The sequence below is a fragment of the Podarcis filfolensis genome (genome assembly GCF_964270895.1).
Source record: "Podarcis filfolensis genome assembly, chromosome: 7".
NCBI lineage: Eukaryota > Metazoa > Chordata > Lepidosauria > Squamata > Lacertidae > Podarcis > Podarcis filfolensis.
Genome location: NC_139603.1, coordinates 83188671 through 83212836, shown reverse-complemented (window position 1 = coordinate 83212836; position 24166 = coordinate 83188671). Strand labels below are relative to the sequence as shown.

General features: G+C 42.1%; 1 long non-coding RNA gene across 1 annotated transcript; it reads left to right on the top strand.

Moving 5' to 3' along the window:
* The first annotated feature begins 6099 nt into the window (after positions 1–6099).
* LOC310766884 lies at positions 6100–23174 on the top strand. The gene is made up of 3 exons (XR_014550500.1): positions 6100–6162; positions 18916–19001; positions 23140–23174. It is a non-coding gene; the product is annotated as an uncharacterized lncRNA (long non-coding RNA).
* The last annotated feature ends 992 nt before the right edge of the window (positions 23175–24166 follow it).

Sequence of the window (24166 nt, the reverse complement as noted above, 5' to 3'; positions counted from 1 at the left end):
ATTGCACTTTCTATTTTTAAGTTCGGAATAGAGTAGTTGCTTTGGAAGACGATCATCAGGCATCCGCACAACATGAGCAGTCCAACGAAGTTGATGTTGAAGAATCATTGCTTCAACACTGGTGATCTTTGCTTCTGCCAGTACACTGATATTAGTTCACCTGTCTTCCCAAGTGATGTGTAAAAATTTTTGGAGACACCGTTGATAGAATCTTTTGAGGAGTTGGAGTTACCGTCACCACCACCACCATCACAGACCCTCCAAGTGTCTCTATTTTCCAGGCACAGTCCAAGATTTACAGAAGCCATCTCAGTTTTGATTTTAATCCCAGAATGTCCTGCTTTTCCTTAGGAAGTCCCAATTTTCCTCAGAGAAATGTTGGAGGGTATGGTAGGACGTCCCTAGAGGGTACGGAGTTATGTGACCCCCGAGCCAAGGAGATACAACCTATAGAAGACATCTGAAGGCACCCCTTTATAGGGAGGTATTTTAATGTTTAATATTTTATTATGTTTTTATATATGTTAGAAGCCGCCTAGGTGGATGGGGGTATAAATTTAATCGGATAAATGTTGGAGGGTTTTTCATCATCATCATCACCATCATCACCACCACCACCTCCTTTAGGCCAAGCTGAACAAAAACAGGGAAGAAACAGGAAGCACAAGTTAATTGTATTTCCTGTCTCCCCAGCAGCCAATTGCCACATCTCAAAGGAACACTTTGCTTAAAAGCACAAAGGCCCCATTTGGTTCACATCTTTCTTCATCAGGAAAGATGTCAAGGTCACGACGCAAATATACCTTTGATGCATAAAGATAATACCTGAACGGCTCTCTAATTGTGAGTGCATAGCCTGAGCAAAAGGGCGTCATAGGCATCTATTTCTGAAATGCATTTGCTTTCCACTCCATTGGCATTTTATATTATAACTCCTACAAAGCCAACGTAATAGGCAATCGAGACGCAGTCACGATGTGGCTTGTAAAATTTGATCGGCTGAACATAAGATTAATAATTCTGCTTTAACCTTCATTACATCCATCCATTCATTCTTTTTCTTCTTCTTTTTAAAGCAACAAACGACCCTCTAGCCAAGTACAAAGTGCTTGTTACAGCATCCCACAGAAGACACAGGGAATTGCCACCGTCCAAAAACCATAGCATATCACTTAAGAATAAATCGTACAGTGCAGCCTCATTCAGGGATATGTTTCGAAGATATTTGGAAAATCAGACATGTAGGGTAAGCAGAATGACAAATTTTACAGTACTGTGGGCAGTGAATCCAGATTAATTAATCCAGAGCAAACAACAGGAAAACGGTGGTGATAAAATTATTTCGTTTCTGTGCCAAAAGCAGCTGCTTCCATTTCTGCTGGATGTCTCAGAACTTTTCCAGTGATTGCAATGGAACATATGAAACTGCCTTATAATAGGTTGAGATCATTTGACTAGTTGTTCCGGTATTGTCTACACTAGCATGACATCTTGGGGGTTTTGGGTATTTTCATCCCCAGCAAAACAACAACAACCTGACATCAGATATCTTCAAAAAACAATACTTTCTAGATACAAAACATAACATGAAACAATCTGGAGGGTGCATTTTTCAATTCTGGAGAAAGGGGAAGTTAAATACAGTGGTACCTCAGTTTAAGAACAGCCCTGTTTACGAATTATTCGGTTTACGAACTCCGCGAAACCGGAAGTAGTGTCCTGGTTTGAGAACTTTATCTCAGTCTAAGAACGGAATCCGAACGGTGGAAGGGCAGTGGCGGCAGGAGGCCTCATTAGGGAAAGCACACCTCGCTTTAAGAACGGTTTTGGTATAAGAACGGAGTTCCGGAACAGATTAAGTTCATAAACCGAGGTACCACTGTAATAGAATCTGTAAAACAAGAATGTTTTTCCATAAAAATCATTCTGTTCCCAGTGATTTATAAACAAGTTCCTTAGTTGTATGACCAAGCATTGTAGAATGCTTACATTCTTAACATATTTTTTTCAACTGGAGCTGTCATGTATTAAGTTTCATACTTTTGGGACATGATATATGAAAAGCTGGAAAAAAGATGTTGAAATACACATTTCCAAAAAAACCCAGAATTATTCTTATTAGGTATCTTTACAGTAAACATCCTAAAGGTTAATAAGACGGTCTTTTTTATGCAACAACAGCAGCCAGGATTCTGACTGTGAAGTATTGGAAAAGCAATTTAATACCGACAAAAGAAGAATGGCACTTAAAACTATGTGAATATCTTGAACTGGCAAAATTAACAGAATCAATACGAAATCATTGAGGAGATAAGATCAGAAAAGAATGGGATGTGTTTAAAACATATATGATGAAATATGGTTCCAACGACTATACCTGGTTGAGCATAGACTAAATTCCACAGAGATAATAGGATGGTTCTCCACAGATTTAAAAAATGATACAGATAAATTAAGATATAGAGATTAGGAACCGCACTGGGTTAGAGAAAAGTCAGCAAATTAATCAGGGTTTCAAACCAGAAATCAGGTACAGAAAAGAAAGTGAGAGATGTGCGAGAGAAAAAGACAAGGAGAAGACAAAGTGAGTTCTTACTGGAAATAAGCGTTTATAATATTATCAATACAGTGTTACCTCGGGTTACATACACTTCAGGTTACATACGCTTCAGGTTACAGACTCTGCTAACCCAGAAATAGTTCCTCGGGTTAAGAACTTTGCTTCAGGATGAGAACAGAAATCGTGCTCCGGTGGCGCGGCAGTAGCAGGAGGCCCCATTAGCTAAAGTCGTGCTTCAGGTTAAGAACAGTTTCAGGTTAAGTACGGACCGCCGGAACGAATTAAGTACTTAACTCGAGGTACCACTGTAGTGGTTTGTATTCCTTAAATAGCTGTGTGTACTGGACAAGATTTTTTGCAAGTTTTTCTTTGTTTCTATCTTCTCTTCTCTTTTTGTTTAGCTTTTCTTTTTTCTTTTTTATCTTTTCCCCTTCTTTCTTTTTTCTTTTTTCTGTATTAAGAAGAATGTTTTTTTATTGTATTGATCCAATTGCAAATAAAGTTTATATATAAAAAATAAAAACAGAAAAAAAGAAAAAGTTTCATACATTCTGCATGCAAACCCTTGATGCCTTATAGCTGCAGCCAAGATGGTGGCAAATGTATTGCTCTGCTTTCCCTTGGACCACATCAGTGAGGCTGAGAAAGGGGTCTTGTCATCTCGGCAGCCCAGGACTTCCATACAACACTACCCAGGCTTGCCCCCCTGGAGAGATCACAGTACTTGCAGTGGTGTGTACTGAGCAGGAAGTAAATTTTGTAAACAACCATACAAATCACTCACAACAGTGTTAACACATGTTTTACAGTCACTGCAATAAATTGTTAATCGATGGTTATAGAGTCCAGCGAGTCAATGTATTGTTTGTTATCCGTGGCTTACCCCAGTCTATCATGCTGTCGGCTGATTTGCTCATTACTCTTTATAGGACAGTCTCCCTGTGCTTTTCACATACGCCGATCATTGATTTCATTTTAGCAGTGTATCATTTTATTTACCTTAAGAACCATTTATAAATTGGACTTTCATTGGCATCCAAGCCAGCTAGGCATTCCAGCGGTTGCTTGATTGCTGGGCAACCGAGTCTACCAGACTCTCCTGTGGAATGTCACCCATTCAGGGCGGGAGCTTGTGATAAATGATAGTAATTTGAGTTGATTAAGTGGGCACTTCACTGATGGAAATCTCTTCTCTATCTGATTGGTGCTCGGGTCATAGAGACTGCATGGGATTCCAAGCCTGTCAAAGGTAAGGCAGCCTTTATACAACTTGCAGTATGTTTGAGTGTTTGCTAGCTATTTATTTATTTATTTATGGCTCGTGCAATTTGCATTTTTACAGTCATCTTCAGTGTGCACACTAGTGCACATTTTTAGAGTCATCTCCATTATGAGCCTGATCTAACAAGGTTTAGGTGTTTTTTAGTACCTTGAATTTTGATGGAGGGGGAAAAAAAGGGTGCTGAAATCTCTCCCCCTGAAATTAATTGGATTTAAACACAATTTTCGTGCAGTCATGCCTTCTTTATTTGTCGGAAATATTTATCTTCCGGCTTTACAGTGGTGAAGAGCCATTTGAGGAACAGCTTGTGAGCCTTCTCGTTTAAGAACACCGGAGCAGTCTATCTGAGCAGGAAAAGCTAGGTATTTCAGAGACTTTAAAGGTCTGTAAAAGGAATGGGCAAACTTGGGCCCTCCAGGTGATGCTACACTACAGTTCACTGAACTTTGGTCATGCTGGCTGCAGCCAAAGGGAACCAGAGTCGAACAACATCACAAGGGCACCAAGTTTACTCATTGGGCATTTATTAAAGTATTCTTAAAAAGGAAGCTTCTTAGCTTCACAATATCTAGATTTCAAAGAGAAATTGTAGATGATAACACTAAGCTTCTGAAAAAACACACGTATAATTTATTATTAGAATGGGAGACCAAATATGAAGTTAAAAGTGTAATGATTAAGTGGGCACAAGACTTAGGACATAAGATACAAATGGAAGACAGGGAAAAATTATGGAAAATTAATATAAAATTTACCGACTGTATACTGTTAAAAGAGAATTATGTGAAAATGGTATATTACACCTGTAAAAATGGGGGGGGGGGAGAGATGTATGGAACAGGCTCCAACAAATGTTGGAAGTGTAAAGAAAAAGAAGGCACGTTCTTTCATATGTGGTGGAATTGTAAAATAATTTAAAAATATTGGGAAATGAAATATAATGAAATGAAAAGAATGTTTAAGGTAACTTTTGTGAAAAGACCAGAAGCCTTTTTATTAGGCATTTCAGGCCAAGATGTGCCAAAGGAAAAGAAAAAAACTCTTTATGTATGCTACAACGGTGGCTAAGATATTACTAGCCCAAAGATGGAAAAGTGATGAGATACCAACTAAAGAAGAATGGCAAGAAAAATTGATGGAATATGCTGAAATGGCAAAGCTAACTGAAAGACTTCGAGATAAGGACAATAGAGTTTTTAAGAAAGACTGGCAACCATTTATGTTATATTTACAGAAACAATGTAAAGATATGGACTCACTAGCAGGTTTTGTCTAAACACTTACAATTAACAAAATTAAATACAGGAATCATAAGAAAGATGTGATATACAGTAAGAAGAGCATAATGACGATTAAGTTAAAGATTGTTAAATTAAGATATATTAAAGTAATCAGGAGAAGTTAAGATATACAGTGGTACCTCAGGTTAAGTACTTAAATCGTTCCGGAGTCCGTTCTTAACCTGAAACTGTTCTTAACCTGAAGCACCACTTTAGCTAATGGGGCCTCCTGCTGCTGCCACACCGCCTTCACGCGATTTCTGTTCTCATCCTAAAGCAAAGTTCTTAACCTGAAGCACTATTTCTGGGTTAGAGGAGTCTGTAACCTGAAGCATATGTAACCTGAAGCGTATGTAACCCGAGGTACCACTGTAAAAGAATCCAGAAGAGGAAGTGGGGGGCGGGGGGGACTGGGTTTTTACTTTTTGTGTGACTTGATGTGTTATTTGAATCTTTAAAATGAAAATAAATAAATAAATATTTTTTTAAAAAAATGGAAACTTATCCTTGCAGTAGCTTTTAAAGTGTTTTGCTCCTGATTTTTGTAGTTGCTAGCTCCTTTTAGATGTAGTTGTTTTTATTGTTTTGTATGTTGCTGTTTCGCAAGCCACCTTTGAATGGTATGGAATAAAGCAGGGTACAAATACATTAGGGACAGAGTGGGCATCTAATTCACACAGGTAAGTGAAAGATGAAGACAGGGAGTGGTGGGCAGAAAGCAGCTTTTCTGTATTGTTAGGGCAGGGCAAATCCCACTTCCTTCGCCAGAGCATTCAGCTGTTTCAACGTGAGGGCCAAATTGATTCCTAGACAACCTTCCAGGGGCCACAGACCAGTGATGGGTTAGACCAGAGACAAAAGTGAGCATAACAGCATACCCTCCGAGTGTCCCTATTTTCCAAGGACAATCCTAGAATTATGAAAGCCATCACAGCTTCTGTTTCGAATCCAGAATTTCACTATTTCCCCCTCCTATACCACCACTGTGGAGCTCAGGGCGGTGGAAGGTGTGTTTGCTGGCTCCTCTTGGTGAAGCAATGGTGACAACTCTCCCTTCTTCTGTCAGGAGATATTCTGTGGTGCGGTGGGGAGTAGACAAAAAATGTGGGGTCTAGGAAGGCCAGGTGGTGGGGAGCAGGAAATGTCTCTGTTTTAATCTGAGGAATGTCGGAGAGCCCATTTTAATTTTGCACAGTAAGCTAGGGTCCACACCAGCCTTTTTCAGGCTTAGGTACCCACAGTTGTTGTTGGACTACAACTCCCATCATCCGTGACCACTAGCGATGCTAGGTAACGATGATGGGAGTTGTAGTCCAACAACATCTGGGGACCTCAGGTTGAGAAAGGCTGGTCTACACATATTTACACCCTCGATCCTCCATATAGGGAAGCAAAAGGAATGATCAGAGTGCAAGGACATAGCCTAACCAGGCAAAAACACTGGGTTGGAGGGGGGGAGAGATCTGAAGCCAATAAGGGGTGTGGCTGGGAAGACTTCCAAGGCCTGGAGCAGGCACCCCCAAACTCGGCCCTGAAGCTGTTTTGGGACTACAACTCCCATCATCCCTAGCTAACAGGACCAGTGATCAGGGATGATGGGAATTGTAGTCCCAAACATCTGGAGGGCTGAAGGTTGCCTATGCCTGTCTAAATGCATCTGCATGTTGCACCAGCTTCATTGTCTCCTACTGCAAAGTTAGAGAAGCATCCTACACTTTTAAATATATCAGTTAAAGTAAACAGAGCAATTTACTAGTCCTTCATGGCCAGTAAGTGGATATTCTCTTGGCACACGTTGTTTTCAAATTCCTTTTTCATTGTTTTGTGTCCGCTCCTCTCTCTTAAAATGAAATGTTTTATCAAAAGCCCTCTGCTAGAATTCTTCCTCTGCATGGTCTGAATGGCGCTTTCCCGGAACTGTTATGGTCCATCAGGTCAGTTACACACAAAATATTCCCTAAGCTCTTCCCAGCACAATAGCTTGTAATGGCTCCAAAAGAGCTGTCATAGTCGATCATGTCAGTAAACAGCTTTGATTTGGCTGTTTTCCCTTGGTTTCTTCCGTTTATATTGCAGGAAGAATCACTCCCAAACATGTGTTTGAAAGAACACAGTCTTTTGTTCTCTTGCTTCCCCAAGTGTTCGAGGTTAGGACATTCCTGCACTGAGATTCCTGCATTGCAGGGGTATAGACTTTAATAATAATAATAATAATAATAATAATAATAATAATAATAACCTGCCCATCTGGCTGGGTTGTCCCTGGGGTCTCTTCCAACTCTACAATTCTATGATTCTAAGATTTATTTAGTAGATGAAACACTGCTGCAGTTATACTACATAGTTTTGAAGGCTTGATAATGATCCTCTCCTTCCATCATGAGTTTGGCTTACTAGCACACTTCTTAATGTAGGGGTAATCTATCCAGAAGACAATTGTATTTCAAGGAGTTTAGTGATCTGAGATGGTCATCTCTTCCAGCCTCTGTTTACTTCCCCTTACTAGCTCTTGTTCTGCTCTTTGATGGCTGAGAACAGCCTTTTCAATAATGTGTGGAAGGAAGTAACAGTGCTGGGTACCTTCCTTCTTTGAAGTGAGACATTGGGAGAGGTGGCTAGTTAATGAATGATCTGTATGTAGCTAGTAGCATGTAGGCAGTCGGGCAAACCACACAGGTTAGCTATCTATAAATCAGAGGGTTTAGGGGCATAGTTCTGAGAAGCTTGTGCATGGACTGATTGAAGGGCTGTGCAAACGAAGGCTACCTAGGGGTCACTTTGCCACTTCTTGAGGGTTTCCCAGTGGAAGATCGAAGTGCTTGCTTGGTAATGTTTATAATGCTTGGTGTTTATTCTAAACTATTTACGTAATCTTCTTTATTCTAAACTATTTAATCTTCTCACTCACTTGTATTTGTATTGCTTCTGAATCTCATTAAAAGGACCACCTTGCATTTGGCAAGACACTTAATTTGATCAACCTGTTGTAAACAAAAATATGCCCTTTTCCCCTTATGGGGTATCCAAGAGCCCAAATAAAGTCCTTATGTAGGTTCCCTACTGGTAGGACAAAATAACAGAGGCCAACCAGAGAATATCGAGAAGCAAAGCAGCTAGTAAGCTTGATCTTTATTGATCTGTTGCAACAGGGTGCTCCTCTCACCCACAGGAGAGGAGGAGGAACCCAGAACAAAGGTGTGCCTGCCCTTATATAGAAATTTTAAATTCCCTACCCTGGAGCTCCAGACCACCCCTCCATACATCATACATACATCACAGAAGGGGTGTAACCCAAGACCAGCACCCCAGATACATCATACCTACATCACAGAAAGGGTGGTCTACAGCAGAAATCTGAGTGTGTTGTTTATCTCGTCTGACAGGTCACCTATTAATCCTCACTTGACTGGATACCCTGGGGAGCCTGGCCAGTCTTTTGTAATGATAAATGCTTAGTTCCTGAGCCAGGTCACAGGCTTACCCTATTCAAACACAGACAGACATACGCTTAAGACAGGATTTGTGAAGGAAAAGACAATGGGGAGGCTTTTCCATTTTCCTTTGACCTTGCAGAGAAAACATTTGGTTAGTTTGGGAATCAAAAATGGTTTCAGGTCGGTCTTCCTGTGCTGATCTATGTATGTGCTTGGTTGGTACATTTATGAACATTTATTATATATCTAAGACTTTAAAATTCTTATCACAAACCCCCTCCTTGTCCGAAGCAGCAAACCATGGTTTGAAAGGGCCCTGCAATTCGGAACTCAAAAACATAGCTTCTTTTGCAACCATGGTTTGGAGGGTCCCTCCCCCCCCAAAAAAACCCCTCCCCAGTTGGTTGCTTGAGACATAATGCCAAATGGTGGTTTGCTCAAAGTTCTGTTAAAGTTTAGACCAAATATGCAGGGAGAAATTACACACATAGACACTCCATTCCTGATCCTCCAAAATATGGGAAACATGTGTCTTTGGATTCAGCCATATATTTACAAATACACAAGTTGAGCAGGCATGGTTTTGGGGTACAGAAACAAGCACAGAAGCAAGCAGTGGAAATCCTAAAGCAGCCTCAGCTCCTCATAAACCTGTCAGAATCACTTCAGCTAGGAAAACAAGCAGACAAAAAATCACGCTGGAATCTTGGAAGTAAGCCTCTTCTGCTGCAGCCACTTGCCCCCATTGATAAACCAGCCACAAGAAAGAGATAGCTAATCTGAATGCTAGGAGAGCATGGATGGCAGAACTACATGAACAAAGGAGGTGAGCTCCCACCCCTTTGTCCCATTGATCCCTCACATGCTCTCAGTTTGATTTTTAGAACACCTGCATAATATTCCCAATGGAGAGCTTTGTTACAGTGCAATCTTATGCATGCCTACTTGGAAGCAGTAAGATATATAGAAAATCACACCGAGACAAAATAAAGGAAAATAGAATATATCCTTCATTTCTTTTTACAAACAGAGATCAACAGAACTTTTAAACGTATATTCCACAGCGCCATGTGATGAATTTGGGAACAATACAATAGGCTGTGCTGAAAATCAGGTCAAACTATCCTGTTCTCTTAGTGGCCAACTAGATGCTTATGGGAAGCCCACAAACAAATCCCCAGTGCAAAAGCATTCTGATAACATGTGGTTCCCAACACCTGATATTCAGACGTCTGCCATCACCAACACTTGAGGTAGAACATAAGAATCATCAATCGTAGCCAATGAAAGCTCTATCTTCCATGAATTTGTCGGATCCTATTGTGAAGCAGATAGAAAGTGTATGGAAGTGAGAGCTTGACCATAAAGAAGGCTGATCACCAAAGAATTGATGCTTTTGAATTATGGTGCTGGAGGAGACTCTTGAGAGTCCCATGGACTGCAAGAAGATCCTCCATTCTGAAGGAAATCAGCCCTGAGTGCTCACTGGAAGGACAGATCCTGAAGCTGAGACTCCAATACTTTGGCCACCTCATGAGAAGAGAAGAATCCCGGGAAAATCCCTGATGTTGGGAAAGATGGAGGGCACAAGGAGAAGGGGATGACAGAGGACGAGATGGTTGGACAGTGTTCTCGAAGCTACTAGCATGAGTTTGACCAAACTGCAGGAGGCAGTGGAAGACAGGAGTGCCTGGCGTGCTCTGGTCCATGGGGTCACGAAGAGTCGGACACAACTAAACGACTAAACAACAACATCTTGAAGCCATGCAAGCTGCTAGCCATCACTGCCTCTTGTGGTGCACATTCCATAATTTGTGCTTTCGATTGTCTGTCTTGAAACTTCCAACGTTCAGCTCCATTGGAAAGCCCTAAATCCCAGAATTAAGAGAGGAATAAAAACGCCATTTCCCCCACAGGTGACAACATTGACATTCACCGTAACCAGATTAAAATTCTCTAGGGCCACTGCAGGAGTCAGAATCCTGCCCACAGGTTGTTAGGTGGCCATCTCTTATTTAAGCTGTTCCTCTGTGTCTTTATGGAGACAGTCATTTGAGAGTCCTTGAAACAAGCCTTGGCACCTATTTGCTTTCAGTCACTCTGCTGCCACCCCCATCCTTCAAATCTCGCTTCCTTGAGAACACCAAGCAAACTTGTCCTTGTCATTCTAGTTCTGTCATTTGCCTTAATGTCTTTGGAAGGAGTACAATGCTTTGGAAAAAAAATCATTTTTATAGTGCGGGATGAGCTAAAATGAATATTGGGGGAGGATTCTATTATGCTGAGAGAGAGAGAGAGAGAGAGAGAGAGAGAGAGAGAGAGAGAGAGAGAGAGAGAGAGGAGTAGGCAGAGGACCTTGAAAATGGGCTCTTGAAGTTCTCCCTCTCTTTCTCTTTTAATGCTTCTTCCCAATCTTGCAGAGGTCAAAAGACAGAGGCATCTTAAGAGTAGAGATTCAGGCCGATATGCAGAGTGAGACACACTCTTACAACGCTGGAAGATGAGTTTTCGAAAGGCAAATGTCTCTCAGCTGGATTGAACGCCAGTCTAAATAAGCTGACGTGTGGGGGTATTTTATCATCATTATTATTTCTTAAATGTCAGCAGAATTCCTGAAGGGCAGTATTATCATTTCTCAGCAAATGGTATTAACAAGAGAGATTGTGCACCTCCCGATTTCACAAGGAGACACCCATCAGTGATAACCGGATAGGATGGCAAGCTTGACTACTGGCTGGCAGTATCACTTCCAGGACCATCCCTAGCATTGGGCAGAGGGAGGAACTGGCAGCAAGGAGTTAGAAGATGGATTGTCTGTGCTGCTCAGCCTGCCCTATGCCCTCTAAGCCAAGCTGGTGCCCTCAAGTGTGGTGGAAGACACTATTCCATCACCGGTGCAATAAAACTTGGTCCAGCACTCAGAGCTTCCAGGAGGCTGGGAAACAGGACTACACATCATTGCTCTTCCCAGAATTTCTCTTTTGCTGCTGTCAATTCGCTTTGGAGCCCAGCCTGCTATGAAGACCCATGTCCTCTGAAATGCATTTAAGCCAGACTACTTGGAGTGCCGAAAAATCAGCAGCTGGAACTTTATTCTCTATTTTTCCATCTCCACCGTATTAAACAGTTGGTCCCTTACCTTTCTTGCCCTGATCTGCCCACAGTGATCCATGCAACGGTCACCTCCAGGCTTGATTATTGTAACTCGCTCTACGTGGGGCCGCCCTTGAAGCTGACCCAGAAACTCCAACGGGTGCAAAACGCCGCGACGAGGCTCCTTACGGCATTCGTGCCATGGGATCACATTCATCTAGTGCTTTACCAACTGCACTGGCTCCCAGTGGAGTAAAGGGTCAGGTTTAAGGTGCTGGTTTTGACCTTTAAAGCCCTGTGCGGCCTAGGACCCATGTACCTACGGAACAGCCTCTCCTAGTATGCCCCGCGGAGGACCTTAAGGTCCACAAATAACAACACTTTGGAGGTCCCAAGCCTCAAGGAGGTTAGATTGGTTTCAACTAGGGTCAGGGCCTTTTCAGCATTGGCCCCAACTTGGTGGAATGCTCTATCACAAGAGAATAGGGCCCTGCAGGACTTGACATCTTTCCACAGGGCCTGCAAGGCAGAGATGTTCCGACTGGCCTCTGGTTTGGACTTGGTCTGACCCTTATGTTTCCCTCTCCTTATGGTTTTGATCTATTGGCTACTTTTAAAATGAGGCTGCATTTTAAATTGCATTTTAACCTATATTTTAAATTGGGGTTTGTTTGTTTTTTCATTCTCCCCCTCTCTTTCCCCCCTATTATGTTTTTACTGTGATTTTATTGGTATTAGCCTCCCTGAGCCCGGCTCTGGCTGGGGAGGGTTCGGTATAAATAAAATGTATTATTATTATTAATTTTATTTTTCCTTTCTACTTATGGATCAAAGTTTAGTTTATTTCTCTTGCAATATTAAATTTATTCTACACTTGCTGAATTGTTGGGTTTTTGGCCTACTTGGATTTGTTGATATGTCTTGTAAACTGATGTCTCTCCCCCACTGCAGTGCTCCTCTGCATGCTTGTTATAAGGGTTTCTTTCTTTCTTTCTTTCTTTCTTTCTTTCTTTCTTTCTTTCTTTCTTTCTTTCTTTCTTTCCTAAGCCGCTTCTCAGTCAAATGAATCCCAAAGTGTCTTACAAACATGAAATAACATAACAGAGCGTAATAGCACATCACAAATATGACATAAATCATATAAAATAATCAACAAATCATCAATTAAAAAATTACAATCTGTAAAACACTATTAACAAAGCAGGGCTGTGCACAGTTCCCCCACCCACCCAATCAGGGGTTCAAAATCAGGAAGAAGAAGAAGAGGAAGAAGAAGAAGAGGAGGAGGAGTTTGGATTTGATATCCCACTTTATCACTACCCTAAGGAGTCTCAAAGCAGCTAACATTCTCCTTTCCCTTCCTCCCCCACAACAAACACTCTGTGAGGTGAGTGGGGCTGAGAGACTTCAGAGAAGTGTGACTAGCCCAAGGTCACCCAGCAGCTGCATGTGGAGGAGCAGGGAATCGAACCCAGTTCACCAGGTTACGAGTCCACCGCTCTTAACCACTACAACACACTGGCTCTCTAGGTAAGACAACCTACCTTGGGCTAATCTGGGAACCAACACTCCAACCTGGATCTAGTCCCAGAATTCATTGTTGGTGGGGCTTATGTTTAAGTGAGGAACTTCATCGCTGAGTGGGGATTTGAACCTTGGTCTCCCAGAGTCCTAGACCAATGATATAACAACTGCACCACACTATCTCTCTAGCTCCCCATTCATGGAATACTGCCTCCTTTTACTGAGTTGATTCTCCATGGCACTGCCTTTCCATTGGGTAGAGTATGACCCTAGAAGACATTCAGTCACTATGCCTATGGGACAAAAGCTTCATTGGATGTGAGCAAGACTTCTCCTATCAGCTGTAATGGATTACTGGACTCATACAAATTGAACTGGGAGTGTGAGCCTCTGCCTCAGGAGAAGCAACTGAGAAGAAAAAGCACATCTGCTTAACCATGCACTTCCATAAAACAAATGTAAGAGTCAAAGGGTTTTTTTTCCTCAGCTGGAACTCGCCAGAACTCAGTTCAGGCACCATTGCCATGCTAAGAGAATGAGGGACCTGTTTATGGTGAGTTCCAGTACCTCTTTTCTAGAAAAATACAGTGGTACCTCGGGTTACATACGCTTCAGGTTACATATGCTTCAGGTTACATTCAGTTCAGTCACATGATGACCCAGCAACCCAGCAGAACTTACAATGGTGAAATGGGTGGCATAAGTAAAACCATATTATGAAGGCTTAATCTCATTCTGCTGGCAGTAGCCTTGCTCCCGGATGGAGATTGGAACAGAGGGAATTTATGCTGTCATGATCTAAGTGGGTGCAGATTCCTCTAGCTTCCAATCCTTAGGATTGCTTTCTAAGATATTAAGTTTAAGAAGAGAAAGAAGAGCATTGGGGGCCAATATGCTTGATTCAAAATTTCTTGATATGATATACAGTGGTACCTCGGGTTACAGATGCTTCAGGTTACAGACTCTGCTTACCCAGAAATAGTACCTCGGGTTAAGAACTTTGCTTCAGGATGAGAACAGAAATCGTGCTCCAGCAGCGTGGCAGCAGCAGGAGGCCCCATTAGCTAAAGTGGTGCTTCAGGTTAAGAACAGTTTCAGGTTAAATACAGACCTCCTTAACGAATTAAGTACTTAACCTGAGGTACCACTGTAAGTGGAAGACAGGAGTGCCTGGAGTGCTCTGGTCCATGGGGTCACAAAGAGTCGGACACGACTAAATAACTAAACAACAAGAGCTAAACTGCATGTTCAGCAAAAGTGCATGACACAGCTCTCATGGCATGGCATATTCGACTTCAGAATGCAGGAGTGTGTGGAGAGACTGTTGTATACATGAACAGCAAACCTGATAGAGCAGGCCTAATAGGAAAAATGCTAAGTTACTGTTCCTTGATGTGCCAGCTTCGAATGCAGAGGACTTTCTTGACATGGAAGAAGCATTGTCATGTAATTCTTCACCTGCATTCTGGAATCTAATAAACAAACAATTAAAATAAACTCTCTTTTCTTTTAACAAATCTGTCCATAGGCATCTATTATACCTCGTCTGATGGAACTGTTTTCTGCTGTGCTGCCAGGGAATAATTGGGATAGAAGGAGTCGCTGATTCCTGATTAAAAGGGCAAAAAGGCTTAGCTAAGTTTGAATAATTGGCACTTATAAAGTTCCTAACAGCTGCCCTCTAATGTAAGTGATTCACAGGCACTCAACTTCCCAGCCCCATTAAGACTCCCTTAAAAATCTCCATGATGGATGATTCTACTAAATACTTTATAGGCAACGGGTTTACAGTCAGAATTTCGTACAAAGCTTCCTTTCCCCATAAATCAAACTTTGAATACGGATAGCTGCACCTTCCACTTATCTAAAAGTTTCATGTGTTATACATTATATACAATCAACCAGATTTTTCTGCCTTTTTTGGGGTCTTTTCTGCTGAAAACATACCTGCAGAGTAGCTCTAATATATGCCAGTATATAGCATTTATATACCAAGGAATGATTCCATCACAAAAGGCTGCCAGTCTAAGCCAATTTATTATATGCTATACAAGTGTTAAACTGCCTTAAATCAATAGTTAAGAAGACAGGGGAATATTCGGGGCGCAGTAAGTCATCATTTTAATGAAATATAGATTATTCCAAGACTATTAAAGAAGTGGTTGGGTGTCAGGGAAATGGCCCACATTTTCCCCAGCGTTAAACAAAACCCATCTATTTTAGTGGAACAAAATCAATACGGAGCTGCGACCTGCCATGTAACCTGAATGTGTAAGTAAATTTATAGGCAGAGTTACCCATTGCTAAATAGACAGGCTATGCTTGCAGGCCTAGGCCAGTTCATCTGATCCAATTAAAGGCATGGTTAGAGGCAATCGAAGGGATGAAGTGAGAAAACTCTGGGAGCACGGGCTTTTCTTGAATGACACTTCACCACAGAGCAGACGGCCATTTACACGGCAACTTGTTCAAATACCAACCATGATAATCTCAGAGATGGGAGCAACATTCCTGTGGTGCTGTCACACATTGCTGATCCAATGTGGTGAAGTGGTTAGGGTGTTGAAGTAGGACCTAGAAGATCAGGGTTCAAATCCCAACTCAACCATGAAGTTCGCTGGCTGACCTTGAATGAGTCTCTCAGCTGTAACTCCCAGGGTTATTAGGAGGATTACTGTACTTTTCCGCCTACTGTACTTTCCCCCATGTATAAGATGTCCCCTATTTTGGGGGACTCAAATTTAAGAAAATGGGGGGGAGATGGCACAGAGTTGTTGAGCTTTTTTTAGGGGGGGATTGCCAAAAATCACTCAGCCACACCACCTTCCATCTGTCCCAACACCTGCAGAAGCTGCCAATCGCCCACCCAACTGCTGGAGCATCAGCCAATCAACACCACCCATTGACACAGGAACCAATAACATGCACAATAGCCACTGACAGCTGTGGCAGCAACCAATCAAACGTCCACCCTATGCACTATCCATGTATAAGATGACCCCGACTTTTTAGCATTATTTTTAAAGAAAAAAACATAGTCTTATACATGGAAAAGTATGATAAATGGAGAGGGGAAGAGCCATGTGTGCTGCCCTGAGTTACTTAGAGAAAAAGGTGGGGTATAAATGGTCCATGGGGAAAAGGGGTATGGAAATTACTATTGCTAATATATGCACTTAACAATATCTATGCAAATACAGTCGTGCCTTAGTTTTCAAACAGCTGAGTTCTTGAATGACTTGGCTCCCGAATGTCGCAAACCCGGAAGTGACTGTTACGGTTTGCGAACTGTTTTTGGAAGCCAAATGGGGCTTTCATGGCTTCTAACTGGCTTCAGGAGCTTTCTGTAGCCAATCAGAAGCCGCACTTTGGTTTCCAAACCTTTTGGAAGTTGAACGGACTTCCAGAATGGATTCCGTTTGACTTCCAAGGTACCACTGTACTGGAAAAATTTAAACAAATACAAAGGTACATTTTTAAATCAAATCCTGCTAGTGTATGTTCAAATTTCAGGCGCATATATAAGAATGCTGTGAAACTGTGCACATTGACTTCTGCATGAGGGATGGGGAGAAATTTGTTTGGCTCTGTTTTTATTTCAAATCTATCTAATCTACAGAGAGACATAAAAAAGTGACACTATTCCCCAACTCAAAAATTGTTCAGAAAAATGCAGATATTAGTGAAAGTGTGATAGAAAACTGCATTATACTACAGGAAATTCATTGCAAAAAACATAAGTTTCTTAGAGAGAGAAAAATGCAGATTGGTGTAGAGATCAGATTAAATGAACTGAAAGTTAGGTAAATAAGAAATTGAGTGCATTCTATTCTTCCCTCCCTCTCACTCAGCCACCCAGTGTAATACACACAACCGCACACATTTAAAAATTGCATTTAGATAATATTTTATGTCAAAATATGCATTTCTGAAGGCACTATTTCTCAAAGGTCTTCTACAACACACATCTATCATCTATCTATCTATCTATCATCTATCTATCTATCTATCTAATCTATCTATCGAGTTGAGACCTGATTGGAATATTCTGGAAGTGAAAAACTAACAAAATTGTGATTTGCACATTAGTCTGAGTGGTTCAGATGAGTTCAATGCTTCCTGGAATTTGCAAATAGCACATTCCACAAGCATTTGTACTCCTTCGCTTAGGCTGGCAATAGCGGATTAGTTGCCAAGCAGTTCATGGGATAGACTGATTTGTCATTGGCATAGGAACATGGAAAGCTGCCTCATACTGGGTCCATCTACTTCAGTATCAGTGGCTATGGAGGGTTGCAAATATGGGTCCCTCCCAGCCCTAGAGATGCCCAGAACTAAACCTCGGGTCTTCTGAATGTAAAGCACTTCCAGGAAATATGAAGAGATGCACAACCTTCTAATGGTTTGTTTTCCCCCTTCCAAACTGAAGATGGGAGTGTAATGTACTGAATAAATGTGAGAATATATTTGTTCCTAATGGCAGCAGTGAATTTGGAAATTAAGCTCAGCAGGTAAGAAGAGCCTGTTCAGTTTCCAAATGAGATCATTTGTCCTTGTACTAAAGTGTGTTGATTGTATGATTGCTTTGTGCTGCTCCTTCCCTCCCACCCAGTCCACCCCCTTTCACCCACCTCCTGGTTCCCTGCTGGTTTCAGTAAAACGAGTCAAAAGTTATGTGGAGTAAATTGTAATAACAGCAAATAATTTCCCACGCAGATAAGTCTAGACAGGTTTCTTTCAGCCAAGCGGGCTGGAATCAAAATAATTCGCCCTAATTAGACAACAGATTGGGTTGTTTTGCTACTAGTCCCAATTGCTTGGTTCACTGTACCTTGGGTTGAGGGAGGAACATGGGTGGCTGTGGTTCTGAAGTGAACACAACTGATCCAATATGCCCAGGCCAGTGAAGGGATCGGGATAGAGGTTCACTCCAACTCATGACATTTGGAGCCAGTGAAAACACCTGGAATCTTGAGAAAATATCATGGGCCCCAATCTCAAAATGGTGGGTGTTGGATAGGTGGCATAGCACAAAATATTGGCTGTGGGGGCATAGCACACAATAGCTGCCACATCTGAAGCAGGAAGAGATAGGGTGCATCATAGCTCTCCCATCAATCACACAAATGCACCATGGATGGGAAAAACTTACTCACAGCAAAAACTGGAAGGTCGGTGTCCATTCCTGGCATCTAGAGAAATACAGGCAGAGCTTTTTTCTGGGGGTACGCAGGGGTACACATACCCCAAAATATTTTGTGAATCTAACAGAAGAAGAAACTTGAAAAAATATTTTTTTTAGTTTCTTCTCTAGCACAATGAATCATCAGTTCCATTGCTACCTCCAATTGCGGCCTCATTTCCTGTGTTTCAGACGAAACAGTGTTTCCTGAATCTCAGACGGAAGCAAGCATTTAATGTGTGAAGTAGGAGTTGGAATCTAGAACGGTGATTGGTCAGTTTCGTTGCTGCCACCTCCGATGGCAGCTTCCTTTCCTTTCCTGATGTAATGCATGTTCTTTGTACTTTTGTCCATTTACTGTATTTATTTCCCCTGATTTGAACTATAAAATGGCAATTTTCTTGAGTCAAAATGAGAGCACCCCTAAACATTTTTTTTAAGAAGAAAAAAAAAGCACTGAATATGGGCATGCTTTAAGGGGTTATGGCCAATGTAATGCAGGATGAGCCAGTGAAAACAGGGACACATCAGGAGAACAATCAGTCTCTTATGTTTTGCAGATTTTTGAGGAGATATTTCTGGAGACTTTGTTGGGTTCCATAGAAGGTACTGGTGGGAACATGGGTGGTTCACTTAACATATATAGGTTAGCTCACTATGTTAATCTCTGTTTTTGACAGCATTTGGAAATTATTTGTTTAAAAAAGCTTTTGATTATGTTGCAGTTAAATTTTACTCAAGGCTAATCCTGGCATTCCAGGCCTCATCTTTTAATAATGCTTTTAGTCAGGGATTGTGTTGGCATTTATCTAATCATTTTAATTACAGTTTTTGTGTGTTAATTTTATGTTTGCCCTTAAAAAGAATGTTACTCTTTGTTAGCTACGTTGAGTGTCTCCTTCCCAAGGAGGAAAAGTGGGGTTCAATTTTTTTGCCCATATAACATGTGAAATCATGTGATTCCTGCTCTACAATTCTAGGATGTTAGGATGCTGGACTAGATGGGCTACTGGTCTGATCCAGCAGTATCTTCTCATGTTTTTTTAATTGGAAAACTCCTGGAAAACCTTGCAGTCAGCAACAAAAGCAAGTTATGGTTACTTTTTTGACAGGATCCATTGACATGTGTAGGGAGCCTGCCATGATTCTTACTAAGATCAGGAAATTGGTCTCTTCAGACCAAAGGGGTGTGTGGTTCTTTGGGGAATCTGATTGAAAGCTCCTTTGTTGAAAGTTTCTGGAACAATATTAAAGAATATCAAACTGCGGAAAAAACAATGACAGTATAAACAGTACAATGAGAATGATTGCAAGACTCGTTTTGTCAGAAGTCTTTTTTATTTAAGTGTTTAATTAAGTATTAATTAGGAAGATTAAGTTTTTTTATGTACGTATATTTGCCCTTTCTTCTTTCTTTTTTCTGTATTTTCTTATTTTCTTTTTTCTTAATTGTTTTTTCTTTAATTTTCTTTTTGTAAAAAAGTAAAAGAAAGCTCTCTTGTAGCATCCTCTGGTGGGTGGTATTTTTGTTTTTTTTTTAATTTCCCATGTATCACTGGTTCTCAGGAAACATGGCCTTGTTCCTGATGTCTATTTTTCCATGTAGAAGAAAGTTTTTGCATGGATGAAGCCTGAAATCATCTAGACCAGATACTGGTTTAACACTTCAGGGAGAATTACGTCTAGGATTTATTGTAAAGCAATGCAATGTTGAACCAGTGCGAGAGGAGGAGGAGGAGGAGGAAGCTGTGGGAGGAGAAATGAAGAAGCTCAGAAAAGAACAGGCCAAGGTAGCTGAAGTAATTATATCTGTTAAATATGCTCACTCATGCCTTGCGGTGTGAGCAGGCAGCTCCTCGGGCAATATTAGGCTAAATTTCCCTTATGCTCTTAAACAATAGCTGTTCACTGTAAGCTTACTTACCAGGGGATATTTCCCCAGAGCTCACACTGCCGGCTTCATTTAAGATGACATTAATTAAACAACCAAGGACAAAGATTGCTTCTCTCTGGCACTGGTGATATTAATGCCATGGGCCAGAGGTCTTGGCTCCCAGCTCTTGGGATCTGTAGGTGGGTGGGTGGATGAATTTGTGGGTGTGCTTCCATGGTGGCTAACACATTTAAAATTCAAATATATATCACAGCAATAAATAAAGCAAAACAGGAGAGAACGTGGACAAAAACTAAGGGAGGAAATCCAAGACTGCCTGGAGAAGCACAGCCATAGAGCTGCTGTCGTGAGCCAAGGCTCCAGCTTTCCTCATCAGGGGAAGAAGCTGTAGACTCAAAGGGCATCTCAGACCAGGAGAAGAATGTGCCCCCTGAACCAGTCTTTGATATCCCTGCCTCCTCAGAAGTTCAGGAACCAGAGGAGTCCATGATGCCAGCACCTATCCAGCCTGAAGAGATTGCATTCTTCAGAATCCAAGGTTTTCAGCTGGAAAGTTATATTAATACCCTAGTTTTCTTCTTTGGTGATCACTCGTAGTCGAGTAAGATTGTCTTCCATAAACACGGTTTTAACAATGAGTCCATAAGTGACTGTGGAGTCCAGTTCTGGATCCACACGTCCTTCCACAGTGGGGACATTGGTTTCCGGGCGGGAGTTGATCACGGTGTGGATTTGCCAAGTGTGCCTTCCTCTTAGCACGTTTCTCCCTTGCGTCCTGAGTTCAAGTGTCTTCAAAGTCCGTGATGCCTTTGGTAAAGGCTGCTCTCCAATTGGAACGCTCGCAGGCAAGTGTTTCCCAATTGTTGGTGTTTATACTACATTTTTTTAGATTTGCCTTGAGACAGTCTTTAAACCTCTTTTGTTGACCACCAGCATTATGCTTTCGATTTTTAAGTCTGGAATAGAGCAGTTGTTTTGGAAGACGATCATCAGGCATCCACACAACATGACCAGTCCAATGAAGTTGATGTTGAAGAATCATTGCTTCAAAACTGGTGATGTTTGCTTCTTCCAGTACGCTGGTGTCAATGTGCTATAGTTCCTAAGCAGGCTAGACACCTTTGAAAATAGAGGTTCTACTCAACAGAGTATAGGGACATGGGTGGCGCTGTGGGTTAAACCACTGACCCTAGGACTTGCCAATCAGAAGGTTGGCGGTTCAAATCCCCGCAACGGGGTAGCTCCCGTTGCTTGGTCCCTGCTCCTGCCAACCTAGCAGTTCGAAAGCACACCAAAGTGCAAGTAGATAAATAGGTACCACTCTGATGGGAAGGTAAATGGCATTTCCATGTGCTGCTCTGGTTTGCCAGAAGCGGCTTAGTCATGTTGGCCACATGACCCGGAAGCTGTACACCGGCTCCCTCGGCCAATAAAGCGAGATGAGCACCACAACCCCAGAGTCGGTCATGACTGGACCTAATGGTCAGGGGTCCCTTTACCTTTACTCAACAGAGTGTGGGCTAGCTGATCAAAAGAAGTGCATTCCTATTTAACACACATGCTGTCTTTGTTGGTTCCTGGAACAATAGTTACCATATTTTTCTCTCTATAACACTCACATTTTTTCTCCTAAAAAGTAAGGGGAAATGTCTGTGCATGTTATTGAGCGAATGTGTGGTCCCTGGAGCCGACTGGCCCAAGTACAGGGGCAAAAAACAGGCAAAAATCAGATCGCAGAGGAGGGAAGGCTAAAAAGAGGAGGTTGCATTCTGCCTCAGGGTCTTACTGCCCACTGTTTTCGCTAGGAGCGCAGCCGATAGCCACCACCACCTCCTCTCCGTGCTCCGTTGCTGCTGCTGCTGCTGCGTCCAGCATTGCAGGCAGCCGGAAAATGCAGGTGGGGGAGAGAGAGAAAGAGAGAGAGAGAGAGAGAGAGAGAGAGAGAGAGAGAGGGCTGGCTTGGGTGGGTGGGGGAAAACTTTTGCCTTCCTTTCCTCCCTCCCGTTAAACCCCTCTCCAGCATTGTTAGCCAGCTGCTTCTCCACACACCCCTCTCGTGCTCCTTGTCCCTTTTGTGTTTTTCCTTCCCTCCCCACTTAAAACATGGTTACAAAGCACGGATTCACATGGATCCTCAGGATCTTTGCATTGGGTCACCCCAAATTCACCATCAGATCACATTACATGCCCATGGCTACAGCCTGCACCAAAAAAATCACGCACCCACTGTTGCCTTGGGCTGCAATGGTGCAAAAACATGGTTACAAAGCACAGATCCACATGGATTCTCAGGATTTTTGCATTGGGCTACCCCAAACTCACCGTCAAATCACATGTTTGTGGCCACAGCATGAAGCACAAAAATGATACATCCACTGTTTCATTCAGAATTTTTTTTTCTTGTTTTCCTCCTCCAAAAACTATGTGCGTGTTATGGTCAGGTGCGTGTTATCGAGCGAAAAATACGTTAAGTCTGCATTGTCTGGCTTTCAGCCAAAAATGCCACTTGGAGCTATCCAGGGTGCTAGTCACCTTGCAGGCCTTCCCTTGGGGCTTAGTCCTCTGTTGTTGTTTTTTTTTTTGCTTGTTTGTTTCTAAAGTCCTCCTTATTTTTGAACAGATGGCATTTGGCAATGTGGCAATTTACCTGTCATTACCTGCTGCTGCCTGCTGCTTGAATCTGGTTGCTGCGATATATTGTTTTATATTATTTTGCTGCGCTCCCCCATGTTTTCATTTTTCATTCTTCAACCTTTGTTAATTTTTGAGTTTATGCGATGTTAATTGCTCCTGAGGTACCAAAATTGGAGATAGCATGTTTTCAGATAGATAGATAGATAGATAGATAGATAGATAGATAGATATTTAAATTATTTATTTATTTTTAAAGGAGGGAGTGAGAGACAAGAAGTGGGGAAATCGGAAAGAAGAAAGGCAAGTTTTAGTGAAGCGCTATTGTAGAAACCTGAAAGCAAATACGCAATGCTGATTTGCCCTTTTCAGAAGGAGAAAGGGGAACCTCAAACTAAAACATTATAGTGCCATGGAATTGTAGAGTTTGAAGAGACTCGAAAGGGTAATCTAGTCCAACATCCTACAATGCAAGAATGCATCAGAGAGAGATAAAACTTTATTCTCATTAGCCAATGGACACAGCAACAGTAAAACATTACAGTATACGCAGAAAAGGAAGTTTGATATAAAAGCACAATTTAGAGTCCTGAATCAGCAGTCAGTTAGTGGCCCTTGTTCTGATTGCCCCTGCTATAAACCTAGCAACCTTTGCTGTTATCTGCTCATTTTGATCTGACAGAAGAAAGGACATTGTGGCAGTGCTTGAGCGCCCTGGGATGGTTAGTATGAGTGGGGTGATGATCTCGTTCCTCAGGTCTTTGTAGAGAGTACAGGACAGGAGGACGTGTGCCGCTGTTTTGGTGCTACCATCTCCACAGGGCAAAGATGTTTCTCAGGCGGGATCATGAAGAATGCATCAGAGCTCAACAGTGCAGAAATGAGACAGGAAGTTACAATAGTGCAAAACAATATGGGAGGGTATCATAGTCCCCTCTGAGCTGCCTGATTCAGAACAGGAGTTGGAGGCACTTGAGGACGATGATTGGAAGGAGAAGGGGATGACCCTATGGAGCAGAACCTGTTTGGTGACTCCCAGCCCCCACCTCTGCCCCGAGATGTGCCTGATGACGTGGGAGATCCAGGAGCTGTCAGGGGATGATGAGGGCTGCTCAACCTTCCAGCCTGATGGGTCAGCATGAGAGAGTTTAGAGGATGAGCTGTGGCTGTCAACATCTCCCAGGAAGAGGCAGCACATCAACAGACTTGTCCTTCACCAGTCTTTAGACCAAGAATCCCTGCAGGGAGAGGGCTTTTCACAACTAACTGAGTTTTCTCCATTGCTG